The 13,983-nt window shown below is 38.3% G+C and overlaps 1 protein-coding gene across 1 annotated transcript in view; it reads right to left on the bottom strand.

The window, feature by feature from the left end:
• LOC128011446 (zinc finger protein castor homolog 1) overlaps positions 1–6,802 on the bottom strand; it is a 94,028-nt gene extending 87,226 nt beyond the window's left edge. The window contains exon 1 of the mRNA XM_052593818.1: positions 6,753–6,802. The gene's annotated coding sequence lies outside the window, so the exon portion shown is untranslated. The remainder of the gene's footprint in view (positions 1–6,752) is intronic.
• Positions 6,803–13,983: the final 7,181 nt, after the last annotated feature.

Below are 13,983 nucleotides of genomic sequence, written 5' to 3'. Positions count from 1 at the left end.
TCGTCATACGCAACCATTTTACTAGTGCGGCATGTTTTGTTTGGGGATCTTTACAGAAGCTTTATCACATTGTAAATATAAAACTTTTCTGGAAACAGATATTAAAATAATATATGTGCAATCATTACGCACCATCATGTCGATTTAAACCTGTATGATGTTTTATAACACAAAAAGAGAAGTTTAGCAGAATGTTCATGCTGCTCTTTATCAAGATTTATATTTTCATTTCATATATAATGTCAATGGTGACCAGCAGTTGTCAAGGTCAAAAATGACATAAAAGCACCATAAAAACATTTTTCTGAAGCTTTCCGCAAGGAAAATACAAATATTTAAGACATCTGTTTATTTAAATCTTCAATAATTCACTTACCGTATTTTTCGGACTATAAGACGCACCTGAGTATAAGTCGCATCAGTCCAAAAATACATCATGATGAGGAAAAAAACATATATAAGTTGCACTGGACTATAAGTCGCATTTATTTAGAACCAAGAGAAAACATTACCGTCTACAGCCGCGAGAGGGCGCTCTATGCTGCTAAGTGTAGACTACAGAAGCACTGAGCAGCATAGAGCGCCCTCTCGTGGCTGGAGACGGTAATGTTTTCTCTTGGTTCATTTCTCTTGGTTCATTTCTCTCGGTTCATGTCAAATTTAATTTTGATAAATAAGTCGCAGGACCAGCCAAACTATGAAAAAAAGTGCGACTTATAGTCTGGAAAATATGGTATATATTCAAATATGTCACGTCATGGCACATTAGATTTAAATTTAATGATGCTCAACATCATGTCTCTCATAACTGATCACAATTTGCTAAAATTGAATACCTGTATATTGAACTTACACAAATGAGAGCTTTGGCAGAAGGGAAATTTTGGTAAAATGCTAATTACATCTCAGTTCGATTCGTACATAAAGCTTTACTATGACATTAGAGGACTTGGAAAATGACACATGTCATTTGGACCACTTTTATGACACATTTATTGAGCTTTTCTTATCATTTTTGGAGTGTGACTTCACAATCCACATTCATTGTATGAAAAAGTGTGTTGTGAACAGTGAAAGAAGTACAGGTTTAAAATGACATAAGGACAAGTAAATGATGACAAAAACTTTATTTCTTACTGAAAGAAAAAACCCTTACAAATATCCCTATGGGTGTGATTTTACTGTTACGATATACCTTCCTTGTTGAAACCATCTACAGGAAAATGAACTTCAACATCCCTCTAAAAGCTGACAGGCCAATGTAAAGAGGGTAAAGGGATTAAACGATGTGCCCCAGCAATCGCAAAGTAAACCGAGGGATAATCTTGCCTTTAAAGCCAGCATCTCCTGACCCCTAATACTTCAAACAAGCAGTAAGAGAAAAACACAACAGGGGTCTTTTCAGGTGAGCGGGTGGCTGGGCCATACACCCACACCAATGCAAACACAAATTATCATACCAATAGACAACCACTGTCTCTTTTCCAACACAGGAAGCTCTTAATCATAATAACGCACCAATGATCACACGCCAAACGCATGCATATGTGTGTGTACATATACATATACACATACATATATACATATATACATACAGACAAAGACGGACGGACGGACAGACGGACAGACAGACAGACAGATAGATAGATAGACAGACAGATAGATAGATAGATTATTGTAGTTAAGTGATGGTATGTGTATAAGCATTTATAAAAAATCTTTTATTTAATAAAAAGCCATTTTGATGATGTAATTGGAATATAATGCCCAACTATACCCTACTATAATGTTAAATCAAATTTTCCTTGTACGGGCTGACATATGTCATTATCATCAAGATAAGAGGGATCTTAAGAAAAAATGATTTTGTTAAGTCGAGCAGTCTTGCGATTTAAAGACTGCGCAGTTCAAAGTGTCAACTGTCGGGCACACAGAAAGACATAACCCTTCACAAGAGCGTCAAAGTTTCTCAAAGCCTGCCAGTCCAGGGTATCCGTTTGATTGAAAATAATACGTCGTTCCATCTTTCAAAGATGTACTTTTCCTAAAGCATCGTTGATTGCCCTGTGTCCATTACTAGGAGAGATTATGATAATATTCCACATTGTGCTCTGTGTGATGCAGGGGAAATTCAATACTCAAAAGGTTAATGCAATCAATTAGGATGACAAAGGGGTAAAGTAAAACCCTCCTGCTCGCTGAGAAAGGAGCAGGGACGGAGAAGGAGAAAAAGGTATTGAAAGCTTGAATAGATCTGCCAGGAGAGAAGAGGCACTCCAAATATGTGAGAAAGAGGTGAAAACGAGTGTTGTCTATTCTGTACTGAGCTCTTAAAAGCTCCCACTGTCCTTGTGTCACACAAATGCAGACACACACAAGACAGATAAAGATTAAAGAGGAGCTCTCACTTATGCTCAGTGGCTACATCCTTTTCCTAACACAATACTCACCTTATTTAAAAAATGTAGAACAAGCCCAATAATAAAGCAAATCTCTTCACAAAAAGAAGCTTGTTAGGTTTTAAATGATAAAACAATAGATATACGTTAGTCAAATCTGAGTGAACTTGAGGGCAGCTCACCCACTAGAAATCACCTTGAGGCCAGCTGATTAAAAGTAATTACAAAAAAATGGCCATATATTCCACTTCCTTAAGCTTACTCTGGCTTTCAACTAATGTTTTGGGTTTAATATTTCAATTTCATCCCCACAGCTTGAATATTAACAATAATAAAACGGCACTGAAATTAAAAAGACAATCCCTTCTCTTCAAAAGGGAGACAATGGCCTTTATTATTTAGATAGATGCTACACCGCTGCACAACACAAAGGATTCCCATCATTGCAGATAAATGGATAAAGTTAGATAGCAGTATTGAGCTGTAGAACTATTGTGATAATCCATATTACCTTTTCAGTCCTCAGCACAGTCTATCAGGGAGAGACGGTGATAATTACATCTTAGCAACCGTCTGTTCTGATAAAAAAGGCAGAGAGTGGCACTGTAACGTCGCTCTATTGAGGGACACTGCAATGCCTAATTTCCCACCCAACGCAGGCAGAAATTACATAAAGGGAGATGGCTGTAATCCACCACATCCGGGAAGAAGCCAACTTAACCACACCTGTTTACACCAGGCCCAAAAGCAACAGATGAATTTCTGCACAATGATGTCCTCTGTCACTATATCTGTTTGCATTCGTTACGCTTTTTTTGCAATACCATAATTGACATAAGGATTTGTAAAGAGACAAACTTCCAGGAATTTTGCCAAAGGAGATTGCCCCGTTCCAAAATCTAGTGAGCTGCTGAAGGCAAAATGGTAAAACTTTGCAAATGCGCTCCAGGCATGAAGTCTGTTTCAAACGGTAAAAGACAGTTTTCCCGAAAAAGAAAATGCTGTCATCATTTACTATACATAAGATATACAGGTTTGGAATAACATAAGAGTAAGTAAATGTTTTTTTGGGGACTATCCCTTAAATTTTTCCACATATTCATCAAAATCTATAGTGGTATTGCATGTATCCTTTGCAGAGAGACCCAGAATTCATTTGTGAAAAGTGGTGGACAATGTGAGGGAAATGCTGGTTATAAATTTATTGATTTGAATATAATACAAAATTAATTAATGGTCAAGAAAATATATTGGCCAAGAATTAGTGATTATTATTTAATAATAAATTATAATAAATGAACACATTAAATTGATAAAGTACGTATTATATTATACATAATATTAATCACTTTTTAGTATGTTTTTGTTGACAGGAAAGAAAAAAAACTTGACATCAGCGAGGGTCAGTCTTATATTTCAAATTAAAGCCATGTATTAAAAAAGTTGCAAGTCACTTGTGGTATTTAATCATCAAATCCCCTTTTGCATTTGGCATGTGTTAACTTTGGACTGATCCATCTAGAATGAGAGGTAACCAAGGCCTTCCGTTGATATGCTAAGAAATTTCACTTTTTATAAGCGCAACTGCTGTAATTTGACCTACATCACATTTCCCTGTTGCACCATTTTAAGGGCCAGTGGACGTACCACTGAGACAAAAAGCCCTTTAGGCTTTGAAGTTTCAGGGCTTATGAAAGGCAAGAGACCACAGTCTCAAAAGATGTGGCGGCCCGGAGGCCCCGGTTCAAAAGAAAATCAATTACTTTGAGCGCGAGGGGAACGCGATGCTCCTGTCTTGGCTTCCTGCGGCCTGAGTGGCGGCCGGGCGTTGGGGGGTTGAGGGGGCGATTTGAGGAGGTGGCGGGTTTGATGGATGGGCCAGAGAGAAAGTCTATTCACATGGAGATGTTACATCATAAATATTTACACAGGGCTGCCGTTTCCATGTAGCCTCTTCTTGTTTTGACACACTGGAAAAAATTTCAAAGGCCAAAATAATCGAAGGGAAAAAGAGAAAAAGTAAATAGGCGACGACATACAAAAGAGGTGATGGCTTTTTTGTTATCACAGTTTGGACTGATATACCAAAGGAAAACAAGAAAAGTAAGCTGACAATGTAACTTGTTAACTCAGCAGATAGATGCTCTCTTCAGCCCTATAAAAGAGGGTTTAATATATCAATGTCTGTAATTACTTAAATAAGAGAGAATAGTCTCCGCAATCTGTCTTTGCGCTACATTTGACCCAAGCGATCTCTGAAAACAGCCCAGTTCGGCGGTCTAGCGAGACAGAGCCCGCTTTTTGTTGTCTTAAAAACAGCTCATCCAATTCTTCACAGCAAGCGCAATTAAAAGCCTTCCAACTCCCCGCAGAAGGCCTGAACCAACAAAAACAAATTTGGCAGTTTAATTTTCTTCCCACTGTTTGAGAGGGAATCCATTCTGGGAGGCTTCTGCGCTCCACCCGCCTGGTCTCTGGGAGCTTTTCGGGAAGGGAAAAGGCATGCAAGGCCCCATGTTGGAGCCAGTTTGGCTGATTAGCCGAATTAAATATATCAAAACCCAATTAAGCTAACTATACTCCAGCCATTCAGGTTGCAATGAGGAGAGAATTGGGTCATGATGCTGGGGCTGCCTAGCTTGGCACACTGTCCTATGTCTGAATGCGAAGAGGGACTCCTAAAGCATCTGGCTTATTAGACCGAGACGCAGAAAAACATTGCTTTGACTTGAAAGCAGCCCTGGATATGATGGTATATGCAATGCAACAGCAGTAATGTGCCGTTTAAAAATATTGCATGAAATTCAATGATTGATTTGTTGGTTATAGCAGGAGTGAAACAACTAACATATTTAATAATATATTTTTTTTATCAATTTATTAAATCATTAAATGTTGAATTAAAAAAAAATTATAATAAAAATTGTGACATATACCCTTCTCATGACTCTTAGCGCCTACCACTACCAATCGCTGTTATCTTACAAGATTTTTTTTAAAGGCTCTAAAGAACAAAGATGTCTGAATCGGAGAACATCTCATCCACATATCGCCGGACACAAAGAGCATGATCTGTGTTGTTCTCTCTCCATTCCCTGCCCAGCCATGCATGACTGCCGGTGGCTGCCGAGACATTGTTTAGACATAGTTTGCCTGTGATTGATGCTGCAAGTGTGTATTTTGCCCTGTGCTGAAAGACACTGGCAGGACAAAGGGGTGTTGGTTTCTCTGAGCTGCGTATCATGGTCAGGCCAGCACCCCCTGGACATGAGGATGACCCCGGGACTGACACGAGACAACGCACAACATCACTCCTCTCTGCTGAGATCGCTGCTGACTCAGGAGCCACGGGCAAAGCCACGGAAAAGAGTGTCATTCATCCCAGAGAGCAAATCTTTATGCTCTTAACTTTGTCCAGAAACTTCCATGAGCTGTATTAATCATTTGTGGCATCTTATGCTTATCGAGATGGCAGCTGTCAAGTGCTAAACATGATGATAATGGAAAACTGTGTGCTAAGCTGCATGCACTTTTAACAAACGCTGCAACCTCAGAGCAACAATGAAAGTTAGCAATATATTACAGCATCGCCTTGAAGCCTAAAAAGGGAAATTAACATTTTACCGACATGTAATCACTCACTGTATGACTTTATTTTGTGAAAGGAGAACGACAAAACTTTCATATTTCAGAAAGCATGCAAAGCTCAATATAAATATGATGAAGTTCAATAAAAGTTGTCAATATGAATCATGTTTTATTTATTTTTCTCTTAAAACCTCTGCAACCGGATCATTTAAATGGAGAGTTTCTATACTGCTCAAAAGTGTGGCATTATTTATTTATTTAGAAATTAATTCTTCTATTCAGCCAGGATGCCATCAAAAAGGACACTTTTTTGATGGCATATATATATATATATATATATATATATATATATATATATATATATATATATATATATATATATATATATATATATCTGTTTTTATATATATATATATAACTGTTTTCTATTTTCTATTTTCTACAATTCAGCTTTGCCACCAAATACACAGTCAAAGTCGGAGTTAATGGTTTAAAAATGGCAAAAATTGGACCATAAAATAAAGTGTGATCGACATTTCTTTCAAAAACTTTTTTTTTAATCCAACCCAAAACTTGCGAACTTGTGTTTTTTTTTTTTTTTTTTTTTTTTACATTTCTCCTTTTATGTTACATAGAGAGCACAAAAAGATTAGCATAAATAACTAAATGCAGTAATTGCACCAGGCTGTTTCCATAAATATATGAATAAAAAACATGTATATATTCTGAACATGTACCATCAGTCAACGTGCATGCTTCTCCTACCTTTCTCTTCAGAACAAGTCACTCCACTCACAGGATTACTTCATCTGCAAGACAGAGAGGAAAAAAACACTTCAGAGTAAATAAAATCCAAACCTCTATTTACCGGCATTACATAAAACACTCCATTAATACCCCCATATCCACACTGAGCGTATATTGAGTGTCTTAATGTGGAGATATGTCTCCCCCCTTAGCATTCTGGGTGCAGAAACTCAGTGCTGACTGAACAAAAGGCTCTCAAATGGCCCCCGTTGTGACCCATTGCATACACACAGAATACTACTGTATGGTGTCGCAGTTGGTGGGGACTGACAGGTGACAGAAACCCACCACAAACCCCCCTCACATTTTTCATCCCAGCCCAGGAGAGCAGGTGTGCCATCAGTAGCCAGTTTTTCGCAAATATTCTAACGTGGCTTGCCGATGATAATTTACTTAGAATCAGTAATCCTAAAATCTGATTGAGGGAGGATTTTATTAGCCACTATGACCTTGGCCGGCGTGCATTAACCAAGGCCAGCACAACACTCATATTACATTGGGCAGTAAAGCCAAGCCAACTGTGACCACTTTCTTCTGATTTCTCTGTAAGCAAACATCCATGATGAGATGTCTGGTGATATATGTGGTTTGAACAGCAGAGCCTAACTGAGCGTGGATGAGAGAGCGAGATAAGCATTGTTTAACGCTATGAGATGAGCACACAGCAGAGTAATTCTTAGTCACTCTGTAACATAATTGTATCACTTTAATGTTTGTTTAAAGGAGAACTGTCTCATTTTCGTGCTACTAGTGACACCAACTGGAACTGCAAAAATAGCTTTAATTAATTAATGTTTCAAACAGGTTTCCAAAACACTTACCCTAAATGCTATTGGTCAAGCATAATGATAGCTCCGACTTAAACTCACATGATTGGTTAAAGCAGAATTGATATGTCAGCTGTTTGCGGATGTTAAAACAAAGAAAGCAATGTGTTAATAGGTGGATTACTTTTTTTCAGGAGACCTTTTTTTTAAATTAGAATAAAGTATTTTAACACTGAAAAGATTACCTTAACTTTAACAAGCCTAGTCTTGTAACTTGTAATCTTTTTCATTTGAACCATAATCAATTTAATAAACTGAGATTTTCATTACAGAGACAAAGCTGTTTCGTGGCTTTTAGTTCACGTTTTGTCCATATATATGCTAGTATACACCTACAAAATGACATACTGTAACACATTAAACAATTTGCAGACTTTCTCTAACAGAAAGACGCACCCAAAACATTGATGACTCATCCTGCACTGCACAGATTTTTATCCAATCAGATGCTATCTAATAAGAAAGCCCCTCCCTCTGTGACCAGCTAAAAAGTAGCAATTTGCAGTTTATTAGTGACGTAATAAAACCAGTTGGCTATCAAAAAGTAGGATGACGTTTTTATAAACCCCACCCACACTCTCTAATTCATATGTCAACATAAGCAAGTAAACTGCCCTTGACAAGAGATGTAATGGAGTCTTTAAGTTTAGCCACTCATGTGAAGAAAAGTTAATACACACACACACATAGGAAAAAACAAACACCCAAATGAGAGAATGTGGCAACCGGCAAAGTTTCCTAACCTTGAGAGCACGAGCAACCGAAAAAGTAATAATAATTCTAACCTGATCTTCCTACTTATTTTATATCTCCCCTCAGCAACCTAACTTCTACTCGGCAACAGTGCAGTTATTAATTCATGAGGCACTAATTAGTTCTTTGTTTAATTTTGTGTTAAACAGACTGACCGGAATGATAACGACTCGCGCTGTAGCGCTCTGGTCCCACGCCGCCCCTGTTTGCTACAACAAGGGAGCATCGTGCGACTAGCATGATGAACCCAATTCCCTTCTAAGTTGCACTTCATTAAGTCAAAATGTGACAAGGAGCTTAGAGGAGGAACTGGCAGATCTGATCGTACATAACAATGCAGGCCCCGTAAGTTTGGGATGAGGGGGAGCTGTGCATTCCAGCATCCATGTTGCTAATTTTCTATTTTTAACCCGTAGGGGCTGCCTTTCATTTTCCTTTAATTGTTTTTGTTGGGAGCTGCAGTGTCCTCTCTTTAAATTGCCGCTCCTATCAACTCCCCAGATCAAACCCCTGTGCAACATCTCCGGCGCAGAGTAAACAACAGGCTTGCCCTTTTGCATGAAGTGGCGCGGGCGGAATGTGCCGGTAAATAGGTGACTTTAATAACACGTTTGGCACGGCGCACACGCCAGCTCACGTCATACGCACGCCATGACAGGGTGTACGTTATAAAAGACCGCAAAGAAAACGTTGAATTTTATGTCTTTGGATCTCGAGAAACCTGCTGAGAAGAAAACAGAACAAAAGCTGGCCTGAAACTGCGAGGAATGTGTTTTTCAACCTCCCCATATTTCACATTCTTCACCAATGCGAAAAGAACACAAACATAATAGAGAGGCTAATCAAGTGCATGTTTGAGATTTACAATGATCAGCTGAGAGCATTTGCCAAGTTTTTTTTTCTCTTTCACACATGAGAAAGTGTGGTATTCCACATTCTTGCAAATATAAAAGACACACCTTTACCCCATCCGGGCAAAGTTATGTAACGTGATATAATGCATGTTGATCTCTTCATTCTGCCCAATTATGTGTCGTAGATCATTCTGGGTAAGTTTCTTTATAAAAGTACTCACATCTGTAAAAAAAATAAAATAAAAATAAAAATAATAATAATAATAATAATAATAATAAAATTAGCTTAGCAACATGCTAAAATCCAACTGAAGTTGAGTTTCTCCTCTGAAGGGCCATTTGTGCAGTGTGTAGAGTTGCTGGCAATGTTAGTCATACCAAAAAAGTCACTTATCAGGTTCCATGATAATTAAAGGTACAGGTTGTAGGACCTGGCACGAGAGGGCGTACTATCAAAACAATAACAATCGTGTGGTTTGATGACGCTAAGAAGGAGCATGGAATGATGGGATGTGTTGTCTTCTACCCAACCGCTGACGGCCATCAATCATATGGAAAGATAAATCATGGATTAAACGCGAGTTCAACGATTTGCGCGAGTAGATTACATACAAAGTCAATGCAAAGACGCGATTAAACGATGGATCAGACTCGTCCTCGCGCTGGTCTAGAGACGCGATGATCAAGTTTGCCGTATATGCCCCATAATATTAATCTTGTTGATAGTTATCATAGCATACATTTTCTTTAAAGATACAAATCAAAACAACTCAACTGTCGAGTAAAACACATCTCTTTCTAGTTGAAGTTTGTCGCGAAGCTACTTCCACATTTTTCCACGAAGGTAATCATGTGGTTTCTACGTCAGTAAAGGCGGTAACAAAGGGTAACTAACGTCTTTTCTTTTGATTTACAAGTAGTTGAAAACATTAGAGATATTGTTAGTAATCAGCTGGACAAAATATATAACACTAGCTTAGTGGTTTTTGGATATTTTACTGCAAATATATTACAAATTGTACCTTTAAGATGCTCCCAATGTAGTAGGCATTGAGGCAACTCAGGTTTTGTAATAGAGGTGGAAAAGTTTTGAAAAAGTTTCGATAAAATAGTTTTGTGCAATTAAAAATAGTACAGTTTCCAGTATTTGTATTCTTATGCCTAAAAACTGATTTAAACTTCTGCGTCAGACCTACACTGTAGTGTACACATAGACGCACTCCCTTATGCCGTAGCCTGACGTGCACCTCTCCAAAAATCTAACAGCGCGTCAATTCAACGCAGACCGTAATCACTGTGATTGGTCTACTAGTATCCCTCCCTCCGTATGTACTTGAGTTTTGTGTGTGATTATGTGCACTTTAATATATTTTAATGTTACACCTTCTTCTTCTTCGGCTTTTGTTGTGGTACTGCAGGTTACACCAGCAACATGCCCTTGGACACTATAGATGATTTGCAATCTGAAAATGCTAACATCAAACTTCAGTTGGGTCTCTGTTGCCTCTCTGTTGAGTTGCTGGTAATGTTGGCTGTTCTAAATTAGATATTTTAAAAGTTTCTATTATTACTAAAATGCTCCCTAACAAGGTAGTAGACAGTGATGCATCTCACTCTGAGGTCTGTTTTGATACAGACCTCCGATATCACGTAACTTTAATGTGAGAAAAAACAAGGTTATATATATCAGATTTACCTTGTTTGCCTCTAAACAAATCAACTGAGTTGCTTTACTGCCTAATGCCTATAAACAGCCACTTTCTAAAGGAGCATCCAAACCATCTCGGAACATCATAAGGAACTCTACAAAGCAGCCCACAAATAGCCCTCCAAATGGGTTACTCAAATTTAGTTTGACAATATAACATTTAAAAGTACAAATGGGATAAAACAATCCATTTTATTTGTATAGTTTTTTTTTGGGGGGGGGGGGTTATCATTTATTTAAATAATTAAATAGTTAATTTATAAACATTTGTCTGCCATTTTTGCATTGAGCTTGTCACAATGCATTATGGGATTGCCTTCTCTGCAAATAACACTGACTTAAAACAAGGCAGCATAATTAAGTTACCTACCCTTTGCAACGCCTCACAATGCTGCCTCCGTAGGCAGCTCACTAGGTTTTTGAACAGAGCATAGATGAGATATTTACCCTCTCAAGGGTCTCCCCACTGGTTAAAGATACGATAAAAAAAACAGACTTGTAATTACACTGTATAATAGGCAAGATTGGCATTTTCAAAATCATTTTCATGTGGATGGAAATGACATTGCTCTGACTATTCTGTATTCACTGGTGCAGATAAATAAACAAGGCATGAAGAAAGAGAGAGAGAGTGAGCGAGGGAGAGAGAGGGGAAAAAACACGAAGAAAGAACGCAGAGTACAATGGCAAGCAGGTCAGTAATTAGAAAGTCTGTTTGCACAGTAATAATTTTAATATATTCATCAGGAAACAGGGCATGCTTCGCATGATAAAACGCCATCAAGGAAGATATCCCAGCACCCCCTTAACCTTTACTGAAGACTGACAGCAGATTGCCAAGGATCTCAAAGACAAACTAGCTCACCAATTATTGACACATACGACTGGGCTTCGTTTAGGGGGGAAATTATGCAGCGGACAGTTGACATGAAAACATGACATTTAGATGCTACCTTTCCCTTGCCGTCACAGTTACCCATCGTGGGTTAGTAAGTAACTCCATCAAGAGCGTGGTGTACTTTTTAACAAACCCACACGGAAGCAGCGACACCTGTTAAACCAACAGAAAGTGATGAGCGCCGCACTTCTCTAAGCACTGGAAACAGCAAAACGGTCATGTACATGACAAGAAGCGTAGAAGGGAAGCAGTAACCTTGTTTGTTATTGTGACTGGAGATGATACTATGGAAATGATTGCAAATTGTTTAAAGTAACCCTGACACACACACATAAAAACTTGGCCTTATTAAGTCATTTCACAAACAGAAAAGCATCGAAAGGTGAAATCGGTCTCGCCATATGATCGTGCTCAGATCAAATCAGGCATGAAATATACTTCTATGCACACAAACCAGGAGAGCAAGTTCTGTTAATGTGCTTCTCACACCTTGAAGAAAACATCCATTAAAGATTTCTTCCACAGAACTTGATTTTCGTTAAACCCCCAGAGTCCGTGTGCATGACAAAACTCTTACATGACAGCTTCCTATCCTGAAAGCGAAGTTAGCTGCTCCCAGAGAATCCACAGAGGACTTGTAGGTTTAATAATTAAAAACAGGAACATACACATTCAAAGTAGCATACAAAGCAGCTTGAGATAACAATCCTCTGTCCTCTTAGTTAGGATTTATGGCCGATCCATTGTTTCCATTTCCTGGCTGTGTTTGTAACTTATAAAATTAGAAACTCGCCAACCCTTTCTGGTGGACGCAGACTCGGCCCAAATAAAAGCTAATCACTAATTACATGATTCAGATGACATACTTTGGGAGCCATTAAAGCGAGCAGTCTTTCCTCCCTGGCTCAGACCTTTTCATTCTTTACGTACTCCCCTCTGAGTCGCTATTCAACGCCTGTGGCACAATGAAAAATCGAACATTTACTTAATAGCGCTGCTTATGCGGAGCTGACAGAGGCGAGAAGGCCCCCCTTTTTGCTGTCACTTCTCAATGCTATTCTCCGCTGCCTGCTGGAGAGAAGGACACTGGGCCGAGGGGCAGCTACCTCTGCACCCCACCCTGCCCTCCTGCCCTAATTTTTGTCGTCCATCTCTTTGAAATCCAGCGCTCACGTGGGAGCGAAGAATGGTGAGTGATGTGCAACAAGTGCAGGCACCATGGAAACCACTATTTTCCTCTTAAAATATTCCTTTCTGGCCCTTTTGAGGAGCTGTCACAGTGCAAAGCGAGCATCACACGACCCCGGGCCCAGCCGTGACAAAGCCTATTTTCTGCCTCGTACTTGATTGATTAAAGAACTTTTTAGCAAAACCATGTAACGAGACAAAAAAAGTGACACATGGAAGAAAGGGCCGGGGGTGTGCTTCTATCACACTGTTTCCCCGGTAATATGACAAAAAAGAGAAGGGGGTCGGGTGGGGGAGCCGAGGTCAGCGAGAGCATGAAAACCGACCACTTTTGCGATAAAGAGGATCGGGAGAAAAGGCAAAGACGGGACGGGAAGTGAGCTCATCTCGTGACCAACATGAAATCAAAACTGACCGTATGTACTTCTAAATACAGGCTTTAAATACTGGCCTTTAGTCTTCGCTATTTATTACACAATTTTAAAGAAAATAAAAAAGAAACTGGGACCCATTGAAAAATTTACAATAATGAGAGAATATATAGTATTTATTAGAGTTATTATAGTTAACTAAAAGTAAAACTAAAACCATATAAAGTAATTTTGTTACTTGAAATAAATGTTAATTAAAAAAAATAAATTAAAAAAAAATATTTTATTACAGATAGTTTCCGAGGAACTTTTTTCAACTTTAAAACACACACACACACACACACACACACACAAAACGTAAATAAATACTGTATATTTTCTATATATTGACATGATTAAAAATGACAAAAATGACTAATAAAAAAAACGTAAAATAAAATGAAACCAGAAAACACAAAAATAATTTCAAAACATGCAATAAAAATTCATATATAATGACATATTATAATGATATTAAAATAAATATTTTTTATCTCTTAATAATACTGGAAAACTGTCTCTGTGTGAATAAATAAAAAAAATTGTGTGTG

Source organism: Carassius gibelio, chromosome B23, assembly GCF_023724105.1.
Source record: "Carassius gibelio isolate Cgi1373 ecotype wild population from Czech Republic chromosome B23, carGib1.2-hapl.c, whole genome shotgun sequence".
Lineage (NCBI taxonomy): Eukaryota > Metazoa > Chordata > Actinopteri > Cypriniformes > Cyprinidae > Carassius > Carassius gibelio.
This window is presented reverse-complemented; position numbering and strand designations above follow the sequence as displayed.